This window comes from Ambystoma mexicanum, chromosome 2q, assembly GCF_040938575.1.
Source record: "Ambystoma mexicanum isolate Mex_15411 chromosome 2q, UKY_AmexF1_1, whole genome shotgun sequence".
Taxonomy (NCBI): Eukaryota; Metazoa; Chordata; class Amphibia; order Caudata; family Ambystomatidae; genus Ambystoma; species Ambystoma mexicanum.
The window spans coordinates 947,868,508-947,885,311 of record NC_090924.1 but is presented as its reverse complement, the minus strand read 5'-3'; the positions used below and the strand labels follow the sequence as shown (position 1 = coordinate 947,885,311).

General features: G+C 53.9%; 1 protein-coding gene across 1 annotated transcript in view; it reads left to right on the top strand.

Annotated features, from left to right (window-relative positions):
- Positions 1 to 16,804, top strand: part of DNAH11 (dynein axonemal heavy chain 11) — a 4,227,155-nt gene that overhangs the window by 910,780 nt on the left and 3,299,571 nt on the right. The window lies entirely within an intron of this gene.

Sequence of the window (16,804 nt, the reverse complement as noted above, 5' to 3'; positions counted from 1 at the left end):
AGACTGGTATACGCAAACCTCCCACTGGTAAAGGTCCAGCGTAAGGCTAACATAGGGACATCTAGATTTCATTGACATTACACTGAAGCAAGAGCAAAGAGTTGCGACACATCTCCTTCACAGCACTGGCCAATTATGTAGCAAACACCAGCCAATGAGGGGAGGAGAATGACTAAGGTAAAGTGATCAGTTTGAATAAGGGATCAACAGTGCAGCCAATCTAGAATTGGAATACATTTAGCAGAAATCATGAAACGTGTACATGGGTGCTCTTTTATTATCTGTTATGCCAATTTAATGTGTGGCCGCAATTCATAGCTATCAGTAGATTACTACCTCAGAGCCGCTACCCCAATACTACTTTCTGGGATCAACACCCTTCAATGTGAAACTGTTTATGCTGACACCTGACATTGAGAGACCGAAGCATTGTGTTCAGACTTCAGGAACGAAAACCTAGGAGCTGTTAGAGGTGAGCTTCTCAGAACACATATGTTATGTTATCTTCTTTTGTATCGCATACTGAAATAGGTTATGGTTCAAAGTGCATTTTCCCTGTCTCTGAGACAAAGAAGGAGTATGATAGAACATTCATTATTGGTAGGAAAAAGCAAAGGCGGGTAGATATTTGGGAAAAGTGTGAGGGATAGATAAGATGCTCACAAGGGAATTGGAAGGAAAAGATGGAAGAGCTATTTGTACAATTAGACCACATTTATTGTGGGACTCAACTGTATTCTATGGTGCATTGCATTGAAAGGAGGTCAGCTTGAGAGATGCGTTCACTGTGCCAGAAGGTATGCCTGGAATGTAATAATCTCATGGTCGGTCAAGGCATGTTGCAGCCAAGTCCTATAAAACACAGACAGCAGAGCCCTTCTACTTCCTTCCTTCCCTAGGACTCCAACAAAGGGGAGTGTCATATCAGAAATCTAAATTTGACATTTTTTTATTTCTTTTTGTGGTGCGGGGGGGGGGGACTTTCGATTCATGTCATGCTTAGCAAAAGGATTTGTTTTACCAAAACCCTAGGCTTGTGCTTCTATGCATGGGTATTAAAGACACAAAGTCTGTCTATTGTTCTTAAGTGTTCTGACTTTGAATCTTCCACAGTGTCCTGGTGAACCAAGGCATGTAGAATCCATGCCCAAAAACACAGTGTGCAAATCCCTTCTGCTTTCCCCCATAATCATTGAACAGCCAACCACAAACAACCAGGTTCTATATATGGGAAAGCTAGAAGGAAATATGGGCACATTTAACTGGAATCAGAAGCCCTGGGCCAGCCTTCCTGGAGATTCCTGAGTCCTGCTAGGGTGTTTTCATGAGATTGTTCCTGTGGCTTTTCCCATTCACCCAAATCTGCGAGTTGTCTAATCGCATCAACAACTTCATCAGTAACCTTCCCCTTCCTACCTACCAACAATGTCATTATGACATTTTTATATGTGGGGGTTGGGTGCTGTCCGAAGTAACGTGTTTCTAGCAGAAACAGCCAAATTTACCAACCCATATGTTGTGGAGTTTGTAGGTGAACCGCCTCCTTCATGGCATGTTCTCTAATTCTCTGAATAGACTCCCTCAATGTGTACCATTTCTTGTCATCGGTCAGCCAATCCGATGTAATCGGATATTTATGATTACAAACTTGCGCAGCCAATTGCAAAAGGGATAATTGTCAAACGTCACCGTTACCATTGTGAGGAGGACCTGCACGCAGGGTCTCCTGTATTTGAACATCATTAGACAAAGGCAAAAATCTAGCAGAATCTGTTGAATCGACCAAAAGACCTGCAGCCCCTCCATCAAACATTCTCACCATCCAAGACAGCAAGGATTCACCCGCCCTCTGTTTTAACCGATTGACTATTTCTCCAACTTCCTGTTGTGAATAATCCTCAAGGGCAGTCATGTTTACCACACCACCTCCCGGATTCAATGAGTGACGGCCAGGGTTTCTACGTATGACAGGATTAACCGTCACTTCTTTTTATGCCGGCTTAAACTTTGTTACCGAATCTGTTTCAGAATCACTGCTAGTAGTAGCGCTGACAAAAACATCTCCACACCATTGATCGGGATCTCACCCACACTTGCCGAGGCAATTACAGTTGCTACTTTACGTGAATTAACCCTACCTTTTCTCTTACAATACTTATAACGAGCGACTCTTATCGCAGCTCGTTCAGCTGTCTGCCTTATCATGATATAACTTAATTTGAAGTTGTTGTATTGATGCAATTTTATTTTCAGCAGATAATTCTTTATCCAACTTTTGAACAAAATGTTGCAATTCTATATTCAATTGATGCATTTTCCTAAACGCATGCAACAAAATCCATTATATTCTCCCAAGAGCTGAACACTCTTTCCCCTTTTCCACCGGGACTAATTGTAAACATTTAATCAATTCATCCAGACTTGCCTCTCCTATGCCAGTATCCCAGGTTTCAATCAGTCCTGAACCACATGCCCAATATCACCAATGCACACTTACACAATAAAATACTTAATGATTTGCTCTCCAAGGAGAAAACAATTATTCGTTTTATTTCTTCTACCGTTCTGAGTTCAAAAACTTTAATTTATCAACAAGATCCTTTGGCATCCATTTCAGCACAAACACCATGCTCACAGCGCCAACATGTTTTGTGTATTTTTGACCCTGTGGGGAAAGACTTATGTCTCCCTGTCCCCCTTGGCAAAAACAAGTAATTGGACTCAGGCTAGCAGAAAGAACACACATACATCATGTAAGATTATAAAACAAATGGCTCATTACAGGCCCTGTATATATATACCAATAAACAAACATACATTTGAATATATATATTTATTAAAATTAGAATATAAGTCACTTCACTGTTAAACATGAGGCAGAACAAAACTTCATAACTTCATCTTGGCCACCAACAGCACTGCTTTGTCCCTCAGCAGGTAGGCAAAGAGATCACTGCGTCCAACGGGATCTGAAGCGGAGCATCCTCCCTTTCAGCGAGACTGCATCACCCAGGGGTTCAGATTCCAACTAACTTTCTCCATACAATGCTCTCTCTTTTATGGGGGCATATCTCCGCCCTTCTCAATTGTGTTCTGCTCTCGGCCGAAGAGCAGATCACAAGTCGAAGGGACAGAGGGTGGATAAATGCAGTTAGAAGTGGAAAAACCCATCGCCCCTCACTCTCGCATTCATTCCCAGACCCCTTATCATGCATCTGCAGTTTGCTCCGACTCCCGTTCTGTATTTGTCCTTCAATGGACAATACAATAACTATTCTCTGCAGTCAGTCCACTCGAATAATATTTACGTGACCTTGGCCTGTTTTCACTGCTACTTGCTTGTTCTGTGAGGCCTGCGGAAACGCAGACTTTATTACTGTGATGGAAGATGAGTGTTCAAAATGGATGTTATTCTGGCTCGCATTCTTCACACTAGCATTACACCCTCTCACTTCCTGCTCGCTCCCCCCTGGTCCTCAGCCTCCCAGCCCCCATTAGAGTGACATTGACAACAGCATACAACTCCAAGGTGCCCTGATCAATGACTGCTCCTTGTGTGCCCATGCCACCGACATCCTCAACCTTATTGTTGATTACCCCCTCAATCTCCTGGCAGTTACCAAGTAATGGATCCTCAGTGCAGCAGGACTGGCCCTCTCATTTGCCATTACACCAGGCAAGAAACAGTAGATCTGACAAACCAGGAGGCAGTGTAGCCCTCATGACTAGAACCTCTCTTACTATAGGAGAGATCCAAATGTACAAAATCAGTGACTCTGTTAAACTCGCCATACTACTCCTACTAGATCTCTCTCCAGTGTTTGACCTAGTTGACAATAACATCCTCTGCCAGTACTTCAGCCAACACTTCCACTTTTCTCCTGAAGCCTCAGCAGGGATCAAATTGTTTCTCAGTGAGCGAACCACCAGAGTATGCATTGGGGAATGTTCAGCCAACCCCATCCCTGAGCCACTAGGTGTACCGAAAGGCTCTTGCCTATCACCTACACTGTACAACACATACAACAGCCCCTTGTTTCATCCCCTTGATGCTAGGGAAATTATCTACACCAGCTTTGCGGATGACACTCAAATACTCATCCCCATTATGGGTAATCATACACAGGACACTGCCACAATCAACACAGTGTACAGTACAATCAAGAACTGGATGGCAACCCACTATTTGTGCCTAAATGATGATAAAATGGAGCTCCTCCTTGTTGGCACCCCATATCGCCTTAATCATTTAGATGTGTCCTTCTCGTCTTTCTGCATTGATGGCATGACCATCCTTGTCCTGAAAAAGATCAAAACTTTTGATATCCATCTTGAAGATGAGCTATCCATGAACAGGTATATTACTGCCCTAGAATCATCCACTGCCTACACAACTAGGCGCATCTCACCGAGCAACTGCCTCACACTCGCACAAGCACTGATTCTTTCAAAACTAGACTACTGCAACGTCCTACTTATGGGAACAACTGCTGCCAAAATTTTCAAACTTCAACTTCTATAAAATAAAGACATCTGAGCCGCCCTTGGATTAAAATGCTGGGACTGCATCACAACAACGGGACATGACACACACTGGCTCCCTATCAAAGCTCGGATCGACTTCAAAACTCTGCACCTTTGCATCCATAAAGAGGCATTCCTCTACCTCAACAATTGCATTACTCAAAATATTAATGTGCGGGTGCTTATATAGAGCTCTAGTAGATTGCTGGTTACACCCAGCGTCAAGAATAAAAGATCCGGCGGGTCAGCTTCTGAGTTACAGCCCTGTGCCTCTGGAACTCTTTGTCCTCTCCCATCAGAGACAAACAATCCTTCATTACCCGTAATGTCTGTCATCGCTGCTTGTCCACTGTTGCTGTGAGTCCTGGTGCAAAACAGCTGGAACCCCCTTGAGGGCAAAGCCCGTGGGGGGAAAAGTGCAAAGGTGTTTGCGTCCTTTGGACCAACGTGACATTGGATGGTGTTTGTAGGAAGTGTGAAAAACCAGAGGGTGTTTCACAACCTAGTGCCCGGGGATCCTGTACTCAGGTGGCCTGGTAAAGGCCATCACATTTGGATCCGGACCCTGGAGGTGGACAAGTGAGGCAGGATCACCTTTTTTCCACAACCCATCTAACCCCTATACCTGCTTATTTTATGGGAAACTACAGCTCCCATAAATCCTCCCCACTTCACATTGGCAACACTACTGAGCCGAGAAAGATGAGGAATGAGGCCTGGAAGACAGAATGGCTCTATCCCTTTAATGAGACCAGGCAGAGTCGGGCACGTAATCCTAACTACACACACCTGCCACTTGTTAACTCTCCCTGTCAGGATATAAGGTGGTGCGCACAGGCACACTCAGAGTGAGGCTTGGTACGACAAGGAGAAGCTCTTTCACTGCTGATGCGAACCAGGCTATGGAAGCTGGAAGGCCAAGGAGCTGATAGGCAGTTGTGAAGAACGAGAGGGAGCCAGGCGAGAATTCCACACTTTCGGATAGCCTTAAGCGTTCTATGACTGAAACCGAGTGAGCGGAAGGGACAAACCGTCAAGATGCTTCTAAGCAGCCTTCTACCCTCCCAGGTGAACAACAGAGTTAGGGGGGAGCAGAAGAGGCATTGGTAATGACCTTGACTGCTACACGAAAGGCGTTGAAGAGAGAAGTCCAATTAACACGGCCAGTGAGTTATCAAAGGCAACACAAGCCTGGTTTCTGATAAAAGCAAAAGTAACTGTAACCAAAAGTTGAAACGTTGCATGTGTGCCGATAAAATGCGTATTGGAAAGGACAATTGCTGAATTTGGAAGAAAGTATACAAAGTAACAGAGTGGTCCTGCGAGGCGGAATTGCACATTTGAAAGTCTGTGTTAAACGTTCATGTGTATTAAACGGGAACCAAAGGCAAGAAAGTAACTGCAATCTCGAACAAAAGTGAAAAACAAAGTATGTGAACTTTGAATATGCCGATAGGACAAAGTGTATGAATTTTGAAAGAGGCCAAGAGGGAAAAGTTTAGTTTAGTTTAGTTTATTATTTGATAGTGCGCTCCAAACCCAAGGGTAGCCGGGCGCAGCAGTTACAAGAATACTTAGACTTAGGTTGCATACATACAGCGGGTACATACAGAAGATGCATTATGTGATTTATTAACATAAATACAATACAAATATACAAGAAATACAGAATGTGAGTCCCTCTCATTGGTCTGGTGTCGGAAGAATCAAAAGTGGTTATGCGCAATGATAGGACCGGGTTCAGTGGGTTAGTTGTCATTACTCCAGAGCCAACTTTTCACCTTATATCTGAATCTAGAGTAGGGTAGATTAGCTCTCAATGCCGTAGGGAGTGCATTCCAGGCACAGGCCGCTCTAACAGGGAAGCTTGCTCCACCTGCTTTAGTTAGTCTAAATGTGGGAGTTTTAAGTAGGGAGTGGTTAGAGGCTCTGGTGTGGTGAGTAGAGGATTTTCTAGTCAGTCTAGCCGAGATGCATGGGGGCGCAGTGTTGTTCAGTCCTTTATGTGTGAGAGATAGCGTTTTAAGGATAACTCTGTCACTGATTTTTAACCAGTGATTGTCTTTCCTAATGTTGGATATGTGTGCTCTGTGGTGTATGTCAAGGGCTGCTCTAAGAGCATTATTCTGCAATATTTGCAATTTGTTTGTGACAGTTTTATTGGCGCCCGCATATAGGGCATTGCAGTGATCCAGTTTGGACATTACTAGGGCATTGGCTAGTGTGATGCAATTGGTTTTAGACAAGTAAGGTCTGCAGGCCCTGATTAATTTGCAAGTGTAGGCTGTGGAGGAAGCCAGGGAATTGACTGTTTTTGTTAGGGATGAAGTGGAGTCGAGGTAGAAACCCAGGGGTCGATTCATGGAATTAATGTGCGCCGAAAATTCCCACGCAGAGGTGCCAAAACGTGCGAATCACAGGAAAAGTGCGAAAATCGCAGTGCAAGTGCGAAAATCGCAGGAAAACCAGCGCACAGCGATTCATGGAAGTCCGTGCACGAGAAAAACATTGGATGTGCGCTAAAAATGTGCGCCGCGCATGCCGGCGCACAGGTCATCCAACAGCGTGCGCCACGGCCACTGAGAAATCGCACATAGCGCGGCGCACATTACAAAAGTAGTCGGAACACGGGGCTTAACACTCGGAATGGGGAACAACGCGTGAAAATATGGGCGTCACGGGGGAAGTACAGGAGGCAAGTGCGCGGAACACCCACACGCTCGCCTACAACCCATATTCATGGAATCGAATAGGGCAAACCAGCGCACGGTCAAAGACGCGCACAGGGCCAAACAAGTACGCCACTAGAAAGCAGGCGGTAGCGCCCCTGCGACTGAAAAAAATGTGCGCCAAAATGTGCGCTAACAAAAAGCACCCATATACAGCCATGATGAATGGCCCATACAGTGGCCCTCTAGGACAAATGAGGTGCAAAGGGGCACCGACAAACACGGACACCCGCTGTGTGAAAAATAGCGTGTGCGCGTGTTCCTGGGTGCGTGGGAAGTTCCACACGCGATTAGCCTGGGTACGTGTACTACGGGGTGCGCGGGAAGTTCCACACGCGATTGGCCTGGGTAGGTGGGGGTGCGTGGGAAGTTCCACATGCGATTGGCCTGGGTACGTGTACTACGGGGTGCGCGGGAAGTTCCACACGCGATTGGCCTGGGTACGTGTATTCCGAGGTGTGCGGAAGATTCACACGCGATTTCTGCAGGGTACGTGTATTTTGGTGGTGCCGGGGAATGCTACACGTGATTTGGCCATGTGGGTCCCCCCAGTTGTTCCCTCTACACCCTCCACGGCCCCTGCAGGCAGCCCACACCACAGGGTACTACCCTGCACCCCTGCTCATGTCCCACAGGCAACCCATCCACCATGGCCATGCCCACCAGCCAACCCACATGTCACCTTGCACTACTGATCACCAACACATGTCTCCCACCACCCCCACCCCCGAGCAGTGCAGGGGCAGCCTCCACCAGGCCCCCACCCATGTCTCCCACCACCCCCACCCCCCAGCCACCAGGGGCAGCCTCCACCAGGCCCCCACTCATGTCTCCCACCACCCTCACCCCCCAGCAGTGCAGGGGCAGCCTCCACCAGGCCCCCACTCATGTCCAACTCATGTCTCCCACCACCCCCACCCCCCAGCAGTGCAGGGGCAGCCTCCACCAGGCCCCCACTCATGTCTCCCACCACCCCCACCCCCCAGCAGTGCAGGGGCAGCCTCCACCAGGACCCAACTCATATGCCCTATTACCCCCACCCCCCAGCAGGGCAGGGGCAGCCTCTACCAGGCCCCTACTCATGTCCCCATGCACCCCCACCCCCCAGCAGTGCAGGGGCATCCTCCACCAGGCCCCCACTCATGTCTCCCACCACCCCCACCCCCCAGCAGTGCAGAGGCAGCCTTCACCAGGCCCCCACTCATGTCCCCTATTACCCCCACCACCCAGCAGTGCAGGGGCAGCCTCCACCAGGCCCCCACTCATGTCCCCATGCACCCCCACCCCCCAGCAGTGCAGGGGCAGCCTCCACCAGGCCCCCACCCATGTCTACCACCACCCCCACCCCCACCCCCACCCCCCAGCAGTGCAGGGGCAGCCTCCACCAGGCCCACACTCATGTCTCCCATCACCCCCACCCCCCAGCCACCAGGGGCAGCCTCCACCAGGCCCCCACTCATGTCTCCCACCACCCCCACCCCCCAGCCACCAGGGGCAGCCTCCACCAGGCCCCCACTCATGTCCAACTCATGTCTCCCACCACCCCCACCCCCCAGCAGTGCAGGGGCAGCCTCCACCAGGCCCCCACTCATGTCTCCTACCACCTCCACCCCCCAGCCACCAGGGGCAGCCTCCACCAGGCCCCCACTAATGTCTCCCATCACCCCCACCCCCCAGCCACCAGGGGCAGCCTCCACCAGGCCCCCACTCATGTCCCCTATTACCCCCAACCCCTAGCAGTGCAGGGGCAGCCTCCACCAAGCCCCCACCCATGTCTCCCACCACCCCCACCCCCCAGCCACCAGGGGCAGCCTCCACCAGGCCCCCACCCATGTCTCCCACTACCCCCACCCCCCAGCAGTGCAGGGGCAGCCTCCACCAGGCCCCCACTCATGTCCAACTCATGTCTCCCACCACCCCCACCCCCCAGCAGTGCAGGGGCAGCCTCCACCAGGCCCCCACTCATGTCTCCCACCACCCCCACCCCCTCAGCAGTGCAGGGGCAGCCTCCACCAGGCCCCCACTCATGTCCCCTATTACCCCCACCCCCCAGCAGTGCAGGGGCAGCCTCCACCAGGCCCCCACTCATGTCCCCATGCACCCCCACCCCCCAGCAGTGCAGGGGCAGCCTCCACCAGGCCCCCACTCATGTCTCCCACCACCCCCACCCCCCAGCAGTGCAGGGGCAGCCTCCACCAGGCCCCCACTCATGTCTCCCATCACCCCCACCCCCCAGTCACCAGGGGCAGCCTCCACCAGGCCCCCACTCATGTCTCCCATCACCCCCACCCCCCAGCCACCAGGGGCAGCCTCCACCAGGCCCCCACTCATGTCCCCTATTACCCCCACCCCGAACAGTGCAGGGGCAGCCTCCACCAGGCCCCCACCCATGTCTCCCACCACCCCCACCCCCCAGCCACCAGGGGCAGCCTCCACCAGGCCCCCACTCATGTCTCCCACCACCCCCACCCCCCAGCAGTGCAGGGGCAGCCTCCACCAGGCACCCACTCATGTCCAACTCATGTCTCCCTCCACCCCCACCCCCCAGCAGTGCAGGGGCAGCCTCCACCAGGCCCCCACTCATGTCTCCCACCACCCCCACCCCCCCAGCAGTGCAGGGGCAGCCTCCACCAGGCCCCCACTCATGTCCAACTCATGTCTCCCACCACCTCCACCCCCCAGCAGTGCAGGGGCAGCCTCCACCAGGCCCACACTCATGTCTCCCATCACCCCACCCCCCAGTCACCAGGGGCAGCCTCCACCAGGCCCCCACTCATGTCTCCCACCACCCCCACCCCCCAGCCACCAGGGGGCAGCCTCCACCAGGCCCCCACTCATGTCCAACTCATGTCTCCCACCACCCCCACCCCCCAGCAGTGCAGGGGCAGCCTCCACCAGGCCCCCACTCATGTCTCCCACCACCCCCACCCCCCAGCAGTGCAGGGGCAGCCTCCACCAGGCCCCCACTCATGTCTGCCACCACCCTGACCCCCCAGCAGTGCAGGGGCAGCCTCCACCAGGCCCCTACTCATGTATTCCACCACCCCCACCCCCCAGCCTCCAGGGGCAGCCTCCACCAGGCCCCCACCCATGTCTCCCATCACCCCCACCCCCCAGCCACCAGGGGCAGCCTCCACCAGGCCCCCACTCATGTCCCCTATTACCCCCAACCCCTAGCAGTGCAGGGGCAGCCTCCACCAGGCCCCCACCCATGTCTCCCACCACCCCCAGCCACCAGGGGCAGCCTCCACCAGGCCCCCACCCATGTCTCCCACTACCCCCACCCCCCAGCAGTGCAGGGGCAGCCTCCACCAGGCCCCCACTCATGTCCAACTCATGTCTCCCACCACCCCCACCCCCCAGCAGTGCAGGGGCAGCCTCCACCAGGCCCCCACTCATGTCTCCCACCACCCCCACCCCCTCAGCAGTGCAGGGGCAGCCTCCACCAGGCCCCCACTCATGTCCCCTATTACCCCCACCCCCCAGCAGTGCAGGGGCAGCCTCCACCAGGTCCCCACTCATGTCCCCATGCACCCCCACCCCCCAGCAGTGCAGGGGCAGCCTCCACCAGGCCCCCACTCATGTCTCCCACCACCCCCACCCCCCAGCAGTGCAGGGGCAGCCTCCACCAGGCCCCCACTCATGTCTCCCATCACCCCCACCCCCCAGTCACCAGGGGCAGCCTCCACCAGGCCCCCACTCATGTCTCCCATCACCCCCACCCCCCAGCCACCAGGGGCAGCCTCCACCAGGCCCCCACTCATGTCCCCTATTACCCCCACCCCGAACAGTGCAGGGGCAGCCTCCACCAGGCCCCCACCCATGTCTCCCACCACCCCCACCCCCCAGCCACCAGGGGCAGCCTCCACCAGGCCCCCACTCATGTCTCCCACCACCCCCACCCCCCAGCAGTGCAGGGGCAGCCTCCACCAGGCCCCCACTCATGTCCAACTCATGTCTCCCTCCACCCCCACCCCCCAGCAGTGCAGGGGCAGCCTCCACCAGGCCCCCACTCATGTCTCCCACCACCCCCACCCCCCAGCAGTGCAGGGGCAGCCTCCACCAGGCCCCCACTCATGTCCAACTCATGTCTCCCACCACCTCCACCCCCAGCAGTGCAGGGGCAGCCTCCACCAGGCCCACACTCATGTCTCCCATCACCCCCACCCCCCAGTCACCAGGGGCAGCCTCCACCAGGCCCCCACTCATGTCTCCCACCACCCCCACCCCCCAGCCACCAGGGGCAGCCTCCACCAGGCCCCCACTCATGTCCAACTCATGTCTCCCACCACCCCCACCCCCCAGCAGTGCAGGGGCAGCCTCCACCAGGCCCCCACTCATGTCTCCCACCACCCCCACCCCCCAGCAGTGCAGGGGCAGCCTCCACCAGGCCCCCACTCATGTCTCCCACCACCCCGACCCCCCAGCAGTGCAGGGGCAGCCTCCACCAGGCCCCTACTCATGTATTCCACCACCCCCACCCCCCAGCCTCCAGGGGCAGCCTCCACCAGGCCCCACCCATGTCTCCCACCACCCCCACCCCCCAGCAGTGCAGGGGCAGCCTCCACCAGGCCCCCACTCATGTCTCCCACCACCCCCACCCCCCCAGCAGTGCAGGGGCAGCCTCCATCAGGCCCCCACCCATGTCTCCCACCACCCCCACCCCCCAGCAGTGCAGGGGCAGCCTCCACCAGGCACCCACTCATGTACCCATGCACCCCTACCCCCCAGCAGTGCAGGGGCAGCCTCCACCAGGCCCCCACTCATGTCTCCCACCACCCCCACCCCCCAGCAGTGCAGGGGCAGCCTCCACCAGGCCCCCACTCATGTCCCCCTGCACCCCCACCCCCCAGCCGTGCGATTTGCCTGGGTACGTGTACTTCGGGGTGCGCGGGAAGTTCCACACGCGATTGGCCTGGGTACGTGTACCTCGGGGTGCGCGGGAAGTTCCACACGCGATTAGCCTGGGTACGTGTACTTCAGGGTGCGCGGGAAGTCCCACACGCGATTGGCCTGGGTACGTGTACTTCGGGGTGTGCGGGAAGTTCCACACGAAATTGGCCTGGGTACGTGTACCTCGGGGTGTGCGGGAAGTTCCACACGCGATTAGCCTGAGTACGTGTACTTCGGGGTGCGCGGGAAGTCCCACACACGATTGGCCTGGGTACGTGTACTTCGGGGTGCGCGTGAACTTCCACACGCGATTGGGCCTGTGAGAGTGGGTACATGTATTCCAGGGGTGGGCGAGAATATTTACCCTCAACTGTGCCTGTGAGAGCGTGCTACGTGTATTCCTGGGGTGGGCGGGAAGATTCACACGTTCGCCTACGACGTGCCGAAAAATGAATGGTCCAATCCTGAGACACGTACACCAGCATGAAGCAGGCGTACGTCGACCCGCGCAGCATAAAAGTGCGCGCAAACAACAAACAAGCTCATACGCCAGGATGAATATACCATTCCTAGCATGAGTGGCCGTGGGTTACCAAAGGAGGAGGAGGAGGATAGTGAGGGCCCAAATTTTCACTCCCAGAACCAGCCTTTTTGGGATGCCTGATGACCAGGTGTATGGGAGGTACAGGTTTCCCCTACACATAATACTGGACCTAGTCAGTGAGTGGGAGGATGACCTCACATCACCCACCCTGTGCTCCCAAGCACTCAGCCCCCTGGAGAAGGTCCTCAATGTACTGCACTTCTTGGCCACTGGATCATTTCAGCGGACAAGTGCCATAGTGGGTGGGGTGTCACAGGCCACGCAGTCACGCTGCCTACACCAGGTCTTGAACATCATCACTGCACGCCCATCAGTCCGTAGCACATATACCTGCCCAGAACACCTGCAGAAATGCAGGCTGCCACCCTCGATTTCTACGGTGTGGCACAATTCCCAAAAGTGCAAGGTGCCATTGACTGCACCCATGTGGCACTACGTCCCCCCAGGGCATCTGAGCACATCTATAGGAACCGCAAGCACTGGCATTCCATCAACGTGCAGGTAGTATGTAATGCTAAGGGAATCATCACCTCAGTATATGCCAACTATCCAGGGTCCACCCACGACAGCTTCATTTACCGAATGTCTACCCTAAGCCGGGACCTAGAAGCTGGGCGTCATGGCGATACATGGCTGCTTGGTGAGTATGAATGCCACTGCACATGCATGCATGGCAGATGCAGAGTTATGTCACTACCCCACTAATGATACCCATCACCTCCTCACCAGGGGACAGTGCCTACCCTCTGAGCACCCACATGATGACGCCAATTCGGAACCCCATCACGCCTCCAGAGGTAAGATACAACACAGCCCATATTGCAACCCGGGGCATAGTGGAGTAGTGTGCAGGATCATAGTGGCAGCATGTGTCCTGCACAATGTTGCAACACGCCGGGGCCTGGCTGTGGACATGGTGGTGCCCCCACATCCCCAACCACATGCACGGCCGCTGCGCATGGGAGGGGAGAGGGCACGGGGTGAGGCAGCCCGTACGCAGCTGATGGCTAATTACTTCACATAGAAATCACACCCCAGTGGAGTGCACACAGGCCTGCCACATACCATCTGATAAGCAATGATGACTCGACCTGACAATTAAGACGAACAAAGGGACTGTCAACTGTCAGAACCATAGCAGCCTGAGATTGTTCATGTGGAAGTGTCACAATGTGTGCATCCCTACCTACACAAACACCACCAATGCAGTGTCATGAAAAGACACTTCCATGTTGCAGAAATGAATACCCACTTGCAAAATACTACATGAAAACAGTGCCATGTCACCCACCCCCTCCCCGGCACGGCCACACAACACACCATGGCATGTCATGCAATGTGAGAGGAAATAAATTAATCCCCACAACATGCCCCAAGTGTCAGCAGCTACAGTGTCCCTAATGGAAACATGTCCACACATGAAATGCTCACAGTAATGCAGGACCTACTACCGACATTACCAAATACTTACCAAGAATACCAATCACATACAGAACCTCCTACCTACCTTAAACATGACATTACAGACTTAAAAATTAGCTAGCCTCACCACCGGATGATGACAGCCCTCCGAACACTTCCAAGTATACAGTGTTAGCGCCACGCAAGAGTGTAGGTGCACTGCTTACAACATGGACTCCAGTTCCAAGGTGGACCGCATTGTGAAGACATGAGGAATGGACCTGCAAATATGGAGGATGAGATGGATGCAGAGGCACATATCAATACACCACGCAGTGTACAATACAACAACAATATGCACTATGAATGTATACACAGTATTGACTACAGACTGCCCACATAGCTCATGGGAGTCCAATGTCACCATGTACGTCAATGTCATTTGGGCACACCCTTTGCAAGCCCATGGAAACGGGAAGCAGGAGGGGTGTGTGTGACAAAAACCCAAGCATCTGAACCAAATCCATGAAAAGCCTGCATGTGCCCAGCCACAATGCAGCGTATGCCCACAGGAGCCACACAAGGCAACACACTGTCCAAAAAAAAATAAAAATAAATGGCCATTAATGGGCCCGGGGGGAGGGGGGGGCGGGGTTTGTGGGGGAGGCCACCCAGGAGGTCCGAGGACAGGGTGCACACCAAAACCCACCTGTGTGGATCTTGCAAAAAAAAACACCTCCATGGGCTCATGGCCTACACGGCTACCCTATTGTGGGAGTATCACTGCTGTCGCTATCCGCACCCTCTGCAGCTGCATCAGGAGGTGGTGGCACTATGGGAGGCAGCCCACGCAAAGCCCTGGTCTGTTCCTCCATGGCTGCAAGCATGCGGGTGTGGTAGGTCTCGTTCTGGAGGATAAGTGTGCGGTGGTCCCCATGCAACAACTCACGGGATGCCCGGACCTCTGCCCTAGTTGCCTGCATCTCAGCTGAGAGCGTACGGGTGAGACGCTCCAGCTGCTGTTCTGTCCTTCGGTTTGTTGAAGCCTCAAGCTCAACAAGAGTCGTCCTGAGGTGAAGGAGTTCCAGCCTCAGGGCTTCCCTGTGGCCATGGGACTCTATGGAGATGGCTTCCTGCAGAGTCGCCAGTGCCGCCCGCCTGTCCCTGTCGGACGCCAACATGTCCTCCCTGTGTGACTGGCAGATGGAGTCGGTTGCCTGCTGTAGTCGCTCCATCAGCCTTTCGGGGGGGACAATGGAAGTGGCCACCCTATCCATGGCCTGAGCCATCATCTCTGATGATGCTGCCTGTTGGGTTGCCATACCGTAAATGGATTGCTCCCATGCGGTATTGCCAGGTGGCGTACGGCCACCACGTCGGCGGGCACCACACCGCCTTGCTGTGCTGGCACTGCCTGAGGCTGCAGGACTGCATTCCCCCTCTGATCTGCTGGCCCAGGAACAGGATCAGATGTCGCGGAGTGTGACCCTGCATCCGTAACCACCAAAGGCGTACCTGCCAACACTGACATCCCCATTGAGGGTTCTAACCCTGGTGCAGGTGGGTTGGACAGAACAGAATCCCTCCCAGGAACACTCACCTGCGACGGCACGTAGGTCTCATCATCCGAATCGACACCTGAGTACAGCTCGGGGGAGGTGCAGCCAGAGACACCCCTTGAGAGCACGACCTGCAGCAGTTGTGGGTTCTCACCCACCACCACACCACGTCCCTCACTGGTGGTCGGTCGGCCCTCAGACCCCTCCTGGGTCTGCACCATCTCCACAACCCCAGCAGTATCAAGTACGTCTTCCCCTGCAAAGACATAAAAGAAAACAAATGGAAACAGGCATTAGCACTATGGCACACAATTAGGGCTGAGAGGCTACAGAAACAGTACTTGATTGACACATGTCCCACATGACTAAAACACTCCCATGCATGCACCGTCACTGCGTGTGATGGGGAGGCAAATGGCACACATTGATGACACCAAGATGGAAGATGAACACATTTGCTGCATGCTGCCTAGCAGTGGCAACACACATTGGCCAGTGATTGGCAGGTCAAATACACATGCCATCACACAGATGGCATGTACCCTAGCCATGAAGTGAAGAGGGAGAGGAGGTCACCAATTGTTCATTCAGTCTAGTTTGTTCATATAATTGATTATTTTCATTGTAATGGTTCAAATGTTTAACCTGCAGCTGCCAGTCAAAAATGGTCCTATAGCACAGGGACATGTCCAAACTAATCATGTCCACGAAACTGAGCCAGTCCACTGTACCATAGCCATGTCAGACATCTGACAATAGGACTGAGAAATCCCGAGTAAAAGTGGTGTTATGCAAACAATCTGCCTGAATAAACAGAGGTAAATAAGCAAGTGTTGTGGCAAGATGACACTCCAAGGGCAACTGGCGTGGTGTTGGGCTGGATGTCTAATGTTGGTGGAAGGGATGCTGCTATACCCAAATGCTGTTGCCAAGAATGTATAGGAAGAGGCACATGGGTGAGCCGAACCACTCAGGCACACACACCCTCCCCTGGCACCCAAACAGAAGCCCTCCCACACACACCATGCACATGGATGACACACACATGCATGTGCACTCACCGGACAATGCCTCGTAATCTGCCAGTTCTCCCA